Genomic DNA, 11,826 nt, shown 5'->3' with positions numbered 1-11,826 from the left:
ATCTCCACGTGGCGTGCTGCACAGCTGGCTGAAGGCTGCAGGTGAGAGGAGAGGCCATACTAGTAAGTGCAAGGTCCTAAGAACTTTATACTGCCTATAACCTTTATTATTTATGTTGGTTTGGTGGACTGTGATTTTGGCCCCGTAGATGTGACTTGGCCAACTCCTTAGGTGTCTGGCGGCCATTTGTTTCTTCTCTCTATTGGGATGTTATACCTGTTCAGGATAGTTGTACGGCTGACAGCTGCCTAAAGTCTATGGGCTGCCTTAGGAAATGTACGGAAGACTATCAGAAAAAAACCATTGCGGATCAGTGGCAGAAATCTCAGACATGGATTTGTGCTTGGATTAACCCTTTCTGTGCTGAAGTTTTGGATTCAGGGTATCAGGGTAATCTGCACCCAGGGTATCTGACGTAGTATTCGCACAAAAGATACAAGTCATATCGAAATCCTCAGAGACATATAAACCATGGAATGGATATGCAATGAAAACAATAGGATTTCAAATATCTTCCATGTGAATATGGTCTTAGACCTGATACCCTGCTATAATATCATTCTCCTTTACTCACAGGGGTCAAAATAGCAGCTCCGCAAGGTAAAAATAGACTTTTAGCATTGCCGAGCTTCTATTTTCTTCAGGTAGTAAAAATCCCACCAGCTCATGGGTGTAATGAATTTGTCAAACAGCTCCCTATAGCTCAGCTTCCTGGACCCCTGTGAGTGTGGCACAGGCGAATAAACGCATTAAAGGGAATGAAGACATTGTACATCCCATACAGAAGAGCAAATCCTGTTACTTTAGCAAATAGTGTTTTTGTGTAGGTTTTGGTGAAAAATAATCTCTCATTTTCTTTTTTTTTTAAATTTAAAGTTTTATTTTATTTTCAATAAGAACAACAAACAAAGGACGTTGAGTCCCATTTAAGACATAAACCACGTAGAAACACAATAACAAGGCAATATGCAAGCAGTATAAATCAAGGCGAATAGCCAAACAAGTATAGTTGGTACCTGACAGGGCCATAAAACCTGGCTACAAGGTGATAATTGCATGAATTTAGCAATAACTTAAAAAGAAAAACTTTGTCATGAGAAATTAGACATAGTGACACAAAAAGACAAGGACAAGAAGACACAGACACTGGGGGGGGGGATGTTGTTAGCTGAATAACTTGCGTTTATAATGACATTCATTATGTTAAACATTTTGGTTGTGCCTACCAGTAGGGCGATGAGAATGGACCACGCGAGGGGAGGATAGCTCCCATGTCGAAAAGAGCAGGATTGTTCAAACAGCCACGGTTCTATAAGAATCGGTGGAACGAAAGAGCAACCACGGGCTCCAGGTGGCTGTGTACTTCTTTACAGCTGTCGGGGTGACCGCAATAAGATTCTCCATATCATGTATTTGGGCAATTTCAGCGACCCAATCATCTAATGTTGGGGGCTCCGTGGATCTCCACCGTCGGGGTAGCACTGTCTTCGCTGCCTGCAGGAGATGTCTAGCTAAGGACTTCTTGAAACGGGATTGGGCAGTGGGAAACATATATAACATCACCGCTTCTGGGGTGTTGGGGATAAGGACACCTGTGACATTGTGTATGGTGTGTAGGATAGTCGACCAGTATCCCCGTAGCCGCGGGCACATATACCATACGTGCGACATGGTCCCCCCAGCCTCTTCACATCGCCAGCACACATCAGGTACCGTGGGATACCACTTATGGAGAAGAGAGGGGACACGATACCATCGGGAGATGATTTTGTAACTAGTTTCTTGTGATTTGCACGCCAGTACTGCCTTGTGGGATAGAAAAAAGGCCTTAGACCATTGCTGTGGCGTAAAGCTTTTTCCCAACTCTGTCTCCCAGGCCGAGCAGAAAGACGGTAAGTGCCGAGAACCTGAGGACAGTAACTGTTGGTATACCACAGAGATGATGTGTGGAGGACAGGGAGGGGACACGTATAGATGTTCGAAATCTGTCAGTTCCTGGTGCAAAGTGTGCGTGCGTTTAGTAGTGGAGTAAAAATGTTGCAATTGAGCATATTCAAACGAGTGCTTTACGGTAGGTGGGGTCGTATCCAGGATCGCTGACAGGGGTAATAGGGCGCCTTGTTTAAGTACCTGATGGAAACGGAGGACCTTGTCGGCTGGGAGCCCTAAGAAAGATGAGGAAAGTCCCGGTGCAAACTGTGGGTTGTGTGTTATGGGGGTCAACGGTCCGTGTTTCCGGAGCAGGGGGTGGGATTTGCCTGCCAAGTGTAGGGAGGCTAACGTATGTCGAGTAACGTAGGACAAGGCGGTGTCATCTCGCAGGGAGGGTGACCAGGTCCAAGGGAGGGTGGAGAGGGGCCTGGGGCACTGTGCCTGCGCTAGTTGAACCCATAGCTTAGAATTAGAATGATGGACCATGTCCAATATACGAGCATGTACACAGGCCAGGTAGTATAAGCGGCAATCTGGCAGACCAACCCCGCCCGCAGCCTTAGAGCGAGATAAGGTCTCTCGCCTAATCCTGGGACGACCCCTGGACCACACGAAAGAGGTGAAGCAGCGTTGCACTCGTTTCCAGAAGGAAATGGGGATGTGGATGGGGATGGTCTGCAGCAAATACAGAAGCTGAGGCATTAAAGTCATTTTCAAGATATTGATTCTCCCGAACCAAGAGAACTCTTTCTTGTTCCAGGTGTCAAGATCCTTGGTAAAGAGGGCCAGCAAGGGGAGGAAATTTACCTCAAACAGTTGGGAAAGAGTGGGGGGGATGCGGATACCCAGGTATGTGATGCCAGACGTAGGCCACGCAAATGGGAAGTTGGATTGAATGGTACTAACCAATGTGGGGTCCAGGGACACGTTCAGGGCTTCAGATTTGGAGAGATTGATTTTAAAGTTGGACCAGGTTCCAAACTGTTCCAACCGAGCCATCAGGGCGGGGAGGGCTACATGCGGATTAGTAACATAGACAAGAAGGTCATCCGCAAAGGCTGAGCAAAATAATCTCTCATTTTCAAGCAATCTTCTACATAGCCATTTACCCATGCCAATGGTGCAGTATCTGGGACCTAAACGGGATAATTGAATATTGAACCCCTAAATAACCACTGATGACTCCCATGCGATATGAGAAGAAACGTGCTGGGTTGTGATTTAGGGATATGCAATTGGGCCACAGTAGCAGATAGCACTACAGGGTCACCCTTTATAGGGCGGGAGCTCCGCTAAGGGTGAGAGAAAGACAGTGTAAAAGGATAGGGTTTCTTCACCATATTACTTAAAACAGAGGACTGGTTGTGTTAAATAAAGAAAAAGATAGTGACCACCCGAACCGCACTGCTTTTCACTGCTCACATTGAAGTTATCTGATTAACCCCTGCAAGAGAATTTCTACAGTCAGATAACACATCACCTGTAAGCAGGGCCGGGACAAGGAGTTTTGGTGCCCTAGGCAGAGAAGGCAAATGGCGCCCCCCCCCCCCCACACACATTAGAATTGGTTCTCCTCGCACAGTATAATGCCCTGAATGTACCCCCACACTGTATTAAGAGCCCCAATACATACAGTAGTTACCTTATAACACTATTTCCACCATACAGTGATTACATATTACATGAAAACTGCACTGAACAGAACAGAAAGATATCCCCAATGATACCATTCCGTAATACCGCCACATCATGACCCCTATGACTACAACCCTATAACTGTGCAGTTACATCCAGTGACTCACATGGGCCGTCTTCTCCGATCTGTCACATTTTCTTTTTCCCTCCCTCCAGCCTGGGCCATCTAGAAGTCGTCTTCTGGCTGTGAATCTTCTCTCCAGAATCTGTCAGAGAAACATTTTAGGCTCCAACACATACAGTAGTTAGCCCCCTCTGTACCCCTATATAGTAGTTACACTCCTCTGTGCCCCCATAGTTTTAAGGTGTCCCTGTGCCCCAGTATTGTAGTAAAGCCCCTCTGTGCAGCCCCAATATAGTATAGACTGCTGTGTGCTGCCCCCAGAAATATATAGACCCCCTGAGTGCTCCCCCATAAGTATATAGACCCCCTGTGTGCTCCCCAGAAGTATATAGAACCCCTGTGTGCTCTCCCAGAAGTATATAGAACCCCTGTGTGCTCCCCCATAAGTATATAGACCCCCTGTGTGCTCCCCAGAAATATATAGACCCCCTGAGTGCTCCCCCATAAATATATAGATCTCCTGTGTGCTCCCCCAGAAGTATATAGACCCCCTGTGTGCTCCCCAGAAGTATATAGAACCCCTGTGTGCTCTCCCAGAAGTATATAGACCCCGTGTGCTCCCCCAGTTATATATATAAATCCCCTGTGTGCTGCCCCCAGTTATACATAGACCCCCTGTGTGCTGCCCCCAGTTATATATAGACCCCTGTGTGCTCCTCCAGTTATATATAGACCCCTGTGTGCTCTTCCAGTTATATATAGACTCCTGTGTGCTCCCTAACCCTTCCCATATAACAGTAATTCTCCAAAACAGACAAAAAAAACCCCACTTATACTCACCTGGGCCATGCGTCTTCTCTTCACTGCACTCTTGTGGCAGAGTTACCTGCGGTCACAAGAGGCCGCTCTCCCCATCGCATAACAGTGCACCAACACATCCCTGACCCTGCAGAGCATCACATATCTATGCACCTACACACCCCTGACCTGCAGAACATCTCACATCTATGCACCCACACACCCCTGACCTGCAGAACATCTTATATCTATGCACCCACACACCCCTGACCTGCAGAACATCTCACATCTATGCACCCACACACCCCTGACCTGCAGAACATCTCACATCTATGCACCCACACACCCCTGACCTGCAGAACATCTCATATCTATGCAACCACACACCCCTGACCTGCAGAACATCTCATATCTCGCACCCACACACCCCTACAGAACATCTCATATTTATGCACCCACACACCCCTGCAGAACATCTCATATTTATGCACCCACACACCCCTGCAGAACATCTCATATTTATGCACCCACACACCCCTGCAGAACATCTCATATTTATGCACCCACACACCCCTGCAGAACATCTCATATTTATGCACCCACACACCCCTGCAGAACATCTCATATCTATGCACACACACACCCCTTCAGAACATCTCATATTTATGCACCCACACACCCCTGCAGAACATCTCATATCTATGCACACACACACCCCTGCAGAACATCTCATATCTATGCACACACACACACACCTGCAGAACATCTCATATCTATGCACACACACCCCCCTGCAGAACATCTCATATCTATGCACACACACACCCCTGCAGAACATCTCATATTTATGCACCCACACATACCTGCAGAACATCTCATATTTATGCACCCACACACCCCTACAGAACATCTCATATTTATGCACCCACACACCCCTGCAGAACATCTCATATTTATGCACCCACACACCCCTGCAGAACATCTCATATCTATGCCCACACACACTCCTGCAGAACATCTCATATCTATGCACACACACCCCCCCCTACCCCTCCCCCTGCTGACCAGTGCCCTCAGTGTGGCTTACCTCCTGCTGATCTTATACACTGCCCTCACTGCCTCATAAACAGCCTAGGAAACTAGCTACCTCATAGAGCCTAGCAAAGGAAGATAGCTCCTCCCACACTGGTCACATGGGCATGATGTCATCAAAGGTCCTTTACACCTCCTGGACACTCTATTCCTGCTGCTGTATGTAACAGTTACAGTGCAGGGCGGGCCGGCAGACAGGTAGGGGGGGCGAGCGGGGGTAGGATGGATGGGTAAATAAATTACTTACCCATCCAGATGGCGCCCCCTGACGTTTGGCGCCCTAGGCCATCGCCTACCCCTGCCTACTCTTTGTCCCGGCCCTGCCTGTAAGTCACTGAAAAAGTCTGTGCATCTGCCATTATACAGTCACTGTATGGAGGTCTGTGTATAGGGAGGTTTGTTCAGTAACAGTATGGAGATAATAGTCAGACACTATGTTACGTTGTGTGGTCGTGGTCTAGTGGTACTAATTCACCAATTGTTCCTTATATAGTGGTATGGTATTATTGGTAAGGTTGGTTTTGATATACTGGCTTTTGTTCAGTCACAGTATGGTGGTATTATTCAGCCGCTTTCTGGTGGTCATGGTATAGCGGTATTATGTGCCCCTTGTGTACTGACAATATTGGTAATGGGTGGCGGGGGGGGGGGGGGGGAATTTTCCTAAACTTAACTGTCAATAATAGCAAACCCATAACAGAATAAGAGGTTGGGTTTAACCAGTATATGCCAGTGTTAAGAAGATACTAATATGGTTGTGGGGATAGCATTACTCTGACTACAATATGTGAAACCGAATATCCTCATAGCACATTTTCCCAACACTATAAATAGCCACCGTTATTCACTAAGATGCTTCATCCTACTACTCATCTTACATTTACCCCAGACCGGGAAAGGTAAGAAGAGGGGTAGGCCCGAACAGTTATATAAAATATAAGTGGCGCATGCTTAAAGGGAACCTGTCACCCCCCCGTGCCGGGGCAGAGCCCAGTCGACCCCCCCACTAGAGACCCTTATACTTACCCCGTGCATGAAGTCCCGCTCCTGCAGCCGAGATATCACGGTCGGAAGCCCGGCGCTTGCGCATCAGAGATGAGTCCGGCGCTCATAAAGAATGAATGCCGTCATGCTCTATGAGCGTTGGACTCATCTCTGATGCACAGGCGCCGGGCTTCCGACTGTGATATCTCGGCAACGGGAGCGGGTCCAGGAGCAGGACTTCGCGCACGGGGTAGGTATAAGGGTCTCTAGCGGGGGGTCGGCCGGGCTCTGCCCTGGCACTGGGGTGACAGGCTCCCTTTAACACACAACCCCTTCCCTTCAGAGATACTGTACACTATATCTGGCCCAAATTGCAAAAACTGTCTTGCCAGATAGTCCATGCTGGTACCAAGTTTGTGGATGTGCTACTGGCCAGACAGTAAGAAACTATGGCTGGTTGCCCCCCTTGTACTTCACAGCAATGGGCCCACTAGATACTATTCCATTGATTGATGACGTGATCATATAGTCATCTATAGAAAGCCTATGCTCAATAGGAAGGGGACAGACATTGCTCAGTTTGTTAGTAGAGTTAAAGTCTATAATATATATGTCCATTGGGTTCCACCTGTAAATGTGGATTAAAAAAAAGGGAGTCCGACCATATGGTATGAGTCAGTCTACCTTTGCACAGAAAAATATAGCGATCACACAAGATTTCTAGACATTTACATAGGCGTTTGTGTTTATCTTTAATAAGTATTGTAGCCAAGTGCTTAAGGGATCTAGGAGGCAGATGCCGCTGGGGGGGGGGGGGGGGGGGGGGTTGAAGGCCCATGGCACAGGATTAGGGTCAGTGATCTAGATCATGCACAGGAAGATCCCTGTAGTACCAAAAGGTCAGGCAGAGGCAGCATAAAAAAACAGGAGCAGGTCCGGTACATGATAGATCAGGAACAACACTCCTTTGCTATGGCAAAACCATTGTATTTCTCAGACACAGGTGAGCAGGCAGAGCAGCCTTAAAGCGAAAGTACCATCCGGTACATTCACTTTAAGTACAGCACATAATAATAATAATAATTCTTATTTATATAGCGCCAACAGATTCCGCAGCACTTTACAATTCTGGGGGTACATACATAGACAGAAATCAGAGATATACATATAGTTATCCATACAAGAGGAGTGAGGTCCCTGCTCGCATGCATCAGCTTACACACTATCGGGACATGTGTAGAACATGTGTAGAATGGCGTCGGTGCAGGGAAGCTGGTGCCACAGTCCTTTTATGAACCACGGCCCGGTTCCTGCATACAGCGACGTTCTATCCATGGAAACCCCCGCCCCTCTATGATGCGGCTCCATTACAACACTCCATGGAACACTAGGAGAAGGACGGAGGAGGAAGCCCATCTCAGACAGTGGGGAGGTAGAGCCCTGATTTCGGCCCAGTGGCAGTGAATGTCAAGACAAGCCATTTGCTGATTGGTGCAAACCATTACAATAGGAAAGCTAAGACTTTAGCTTGGCCATTATTGCACATTTAGGCCCTGTTCACACTGAGCAAGAACGGCGCTCAGTGTCTTACTGTGAGTGAAGGAGAGGGCGTGCTGCCGCTCTCCGCTCAAAGAAATGACATGTCATTTCTTTGAGCGGAGAGGGGCGGCAGCGGAGGAGCCTGCGCCCTCTCCTTCACTCAAAGCAGCACACTGAGCACGGCGGGATTCCGACGTTCTTGCTCAGTGTGAACGGGCCTTATATGGAGCAGTGTGGTCTTTGATTCTTTTCATGCAGCAAATGATTAAGATAACAAGTTTATTTCCTTCACCCTGACTGTGTCCACATTAGTCAAAATGCATATAAAATCAATTAAATGGAACTTAAGGGTTCTGGGCCAAACTTTGTGAAAACTTCAAGGTCTGACCTCAGGGTAAACTCAGGTATTACTTCAATTTTCAGCAATATTCTTCTCATGGAGGAAGCTGAGACATGTGGACCTGTTTGGCAGGTTTCCCACAGTGCACAGCTGTTTTTTACTGCTAATTAAATTATTGATAAACATAATCATGTTCAGGATTAGGAAGAAAAAAAAATATTAAGATAATTAGTAGTGACCATAAGCTCAACCATGTGAGGACCCTGCTCAACAAGTGCATGGAAAATCGAAAACCCAAGACACATAGGGGGAGATTTATCAAACATGGTGTAATGTGAAACTGGCTCAGTTGCCCCTAGCAACCAATCAGATTCCACCTTTCATTTTCTAAAGAGTCTGTGAAGGATGTAAAGTGGAATCTGATTGGTTGCTAGGGGCAACTGAGCCAGTTTCACTTTACACCATGTTTGATAAATCTCCCCCAAAGATTTTACCAATATGATGCTTTGGTGACATCATTGCACATTTTTTTGCTCTGTGACCAGATATAAAAACCTATAGTACTCCTGGTCCCCCAATACACATGATCACTCAGCTCGGTCAAGCATTTATGTGTTCTCGATAGAGAGAGGAGCAGCAAGCTCTGGTGGCTGCTTAGCCCATCAAGAACAAAAGGGTCTGGCAGCTGAAATCCAATATGTTCACTCCTTCTCAACCCCAATGTCATCTGTCAGGAGAGAACCAGGAGGCCTCGATACAAACTGGACAGTGGACTGGTTTTCCTGAAACCGGTTCAGCCAACCTTTTTTGAATGTGTATGAGGGCTTATAGATTCTGCCGCCCAAGGTGGAAATAACTTACTGGAAGTTAGAGGTGAGAATAGTTGGCTGAAATATGTGGTGCACACAGGATGTATTGACATAATACAATCAATGGAAAAAAGTCAATGCAGTTGGTGGAAAAAAAGGAATGGCTGGTCCACGCTCCAGTGCATAATATGCATACATATTCAACCTAATAATAATTAAATTTAGGATTCCCCTTCATCAGGACATAACATAAGTCAATACACATTTAAATCTAACTAAACCTTGGGAGGCGGGAGGCATGTGGTTAATTCCTTTAGTTCAGGGGTGGGGAACCTTTACCATGTCGAGGGCCGGTCGGGCATTAATAAAATCATTTGAGGGCTGCATACCGTGCGCTGCAGTTAGTAGCGTGGGTTTGCAGCACCCAGGGCAAGGCGAAGTATTGTTCCCCTAGTGCCCCTGCTATTGTAGTTAACCCCCAGTGATGCCGCTGCTATTGTAGTTAACCCCCATTAGTCATGCCCCTGGTATCCTAGTTAACCCCCATCAGGCATGTCCCTGGTAACCTAGTTAACCCCCATCAGGCATGTCCCTGGTAGCCTAGTTAACCCCCATCAGGCATGTCCCTGGTAGCCTAGTTAACCCCCATCAGGCATGTCCCTGGAGGCCTAGTTAACCCCCATCAGGCATGTCCCTGGTGGCCTAGTTAACCCCCATCAGGCATGTCCCTGGTGGCCTAGTTAACCCCCATCAGGCATGTCCCTGGAGGCCTAGTTAACCCCCATCAGGCATGTCCCTGGAGGCCTAGTTAACCCCCATCTTTAAACCCCATTTTTATTAAAGTATTGTCTTGCCCCCCAAAAGTTATACAAATCCCCAATATACACTTATTACGGGAAATGCACATAAAGTGCTTTTTTTTCCCTAAACTTACTACTGCATCAAGGCTTCATTTCCTGGATAAAATGGTGATGTCACGACCCGACTCCCAGAGCTGTGGCTGCTGGAGAGGATGATGGCAGGGGGACACTGAGGGACACTAAGCATCCCTCTGCCATCATCCTATCCAGCAGCCACAGCCCGCACAGCTCTGGGAGTCGGGTCGTGACATCACAATTTTATCCAGGAAATGACATCACCATGTTATCCAGGAAGTGAAGCCTTGATGCAGTAGGAAGTGCAGGGAAAAAAGCACGTTATAAGCATTTACTGTAATAAGTGTATATTGGTGATTTGTATAACTTTTGAGGGGGGGGGAAGGCAATACAATACTTTAATAAAAATTTTTGCCGGACTTCTCCTTTAAGTAGGTAAACATCAAACTGTTGCATATGGAGTGCAACCATAGGGACTGTTCATTGGTCTATAACTTCACATATTTTTTCCTAAAATTTCATCCAATGTGTCTTGCCCTGGATGCGATGAATTCAAGAATGTGACCACAATGGTTCTTTTGATGGTTTGCCCAAATTTATTATGGATCTGGCTGTGACTTGGGCAGCACAATGAATATGTATTCCACCTGACCTGACAGCATGTATTGCCTTCCGGTCACTGACAATGCTTCTAAAACTTTCCAAAGAATGTGAAAATCCATGTGGCGCTTTAATCCTTGTCGGCTTCAGGGCTTGTGTAGGATATTGCATCTTACCCATTGAAATTAATTTGCAGGAAAGTTCAGTGAATCATCAATAGGTCTGATATTACAGATCTTAACGCACCCAAACGAAGGGTCAGCTTTCATAGATTCCCAAATGGAAAGTATTGTAGGGTATGAGCAATATATAGTACCTTATAGGAACTATAATAGCAGCCACTTATTAAGATATAAAAACTTTATGTATCATAATAAATGGCTGCTATTGTAGTTCCTATACGGTACTATATAATGTTCATACCCTAAAATACTTTCAATTAATATTATAAAGAGATGTATTACTGTATACAAGAGTATGTAAGCCATATTGATTATTGCCCATCTTGCCCACCAGAAACAGTAATCTGTTATGTATGTTCTTTAATCTAAAACTGATCCAATGTTACTCAACTATGTGCACCATATAAAGTATTCAGAGACGTACTCTGTTCTAGATCCTCCCAAAGGGTCTGATGGTGGTGAGGTCAGGGCTCAGTGTGGGTCATGCAGCTGCTCAGCCATGGAGCATGTTATTAAGCATTGGCGGGCATGGTTTTTTTGTGCTTTTATGAGGTTAGCTCTGAAGTTATCAGCAGAACGTTGGTGACTTGCACATTGGGGGAAACTGACCTCCCCCTGGCCTGATTTATTATGATTTACTTTTAATCCGGAACACATGTAGAGGGTCCGTCACGCGGCAGCTGCTGGTCTTACTATGTTCACATGGCATAATACTGCCAGTATGACGCGGAGGCTGGCGGGATTCCGCTGTGCCAGCCTCCATGTCGTAATGGCAGTCTATGGGAGGGCTCGGGCGCCTCCTCTCTCCGTGTGGAAGAATTGACATGTCAATTCTTCCAAGGGGAGAGGCGCAGAGAGAGGAGGCGCATGAGCCTTCCATAGACTGCCAGTAAGACACAGAGGCTGGCGGGATTTT

General features: G+C 46.5%; 1 protein-coding gene across 2 annotated transcripts in view; it reads left to right on the top strand.

Moving 5' to 3' along the window:
* LOC138770064 (sodium-dependent neutral amino acid transporter B(0)AT2-like) overlaps positions 1–11,826 on the top strand; it is a 67,724-nt gene continuing 55,898 nt past the window's right edge. The window contains exon 1 of one of the 2 annotated variants that reach the window (XM_069948964.1): positions 1–62. The gene's annotated coding sequence lies outside the window, so the exon portion shown is untranslated. Of the gene's footprint in view, positions 63–9,152; positions 9,318–11,826 lie in introns of those variants that run through there. The other variant, XM_069948966.1, reaches the window with a different exon arrangement.

This window comes from Dendropsophus ebraccatus, chromosome 12 (genome assembly GCF_027789765.1).
Source record: "Dendropsophus ebraccatus isolate aDenEbr1 chromosome 12, aDenEbr1.pat, whole genome shotgun sequence".
In the NCBI taxonomy this organism is placed as follows: domain Eukaryota; kingdom Metazoa; phylum Chordata; class Amphibia; order Anura; family Hylidae; genus Dendropsophus; species Dendropsophus ebraccatus.
Note: the sequence above shows the minus strand (reverse complement) of the source record. Positions and strands in the feature narration are given on the sequence as shown.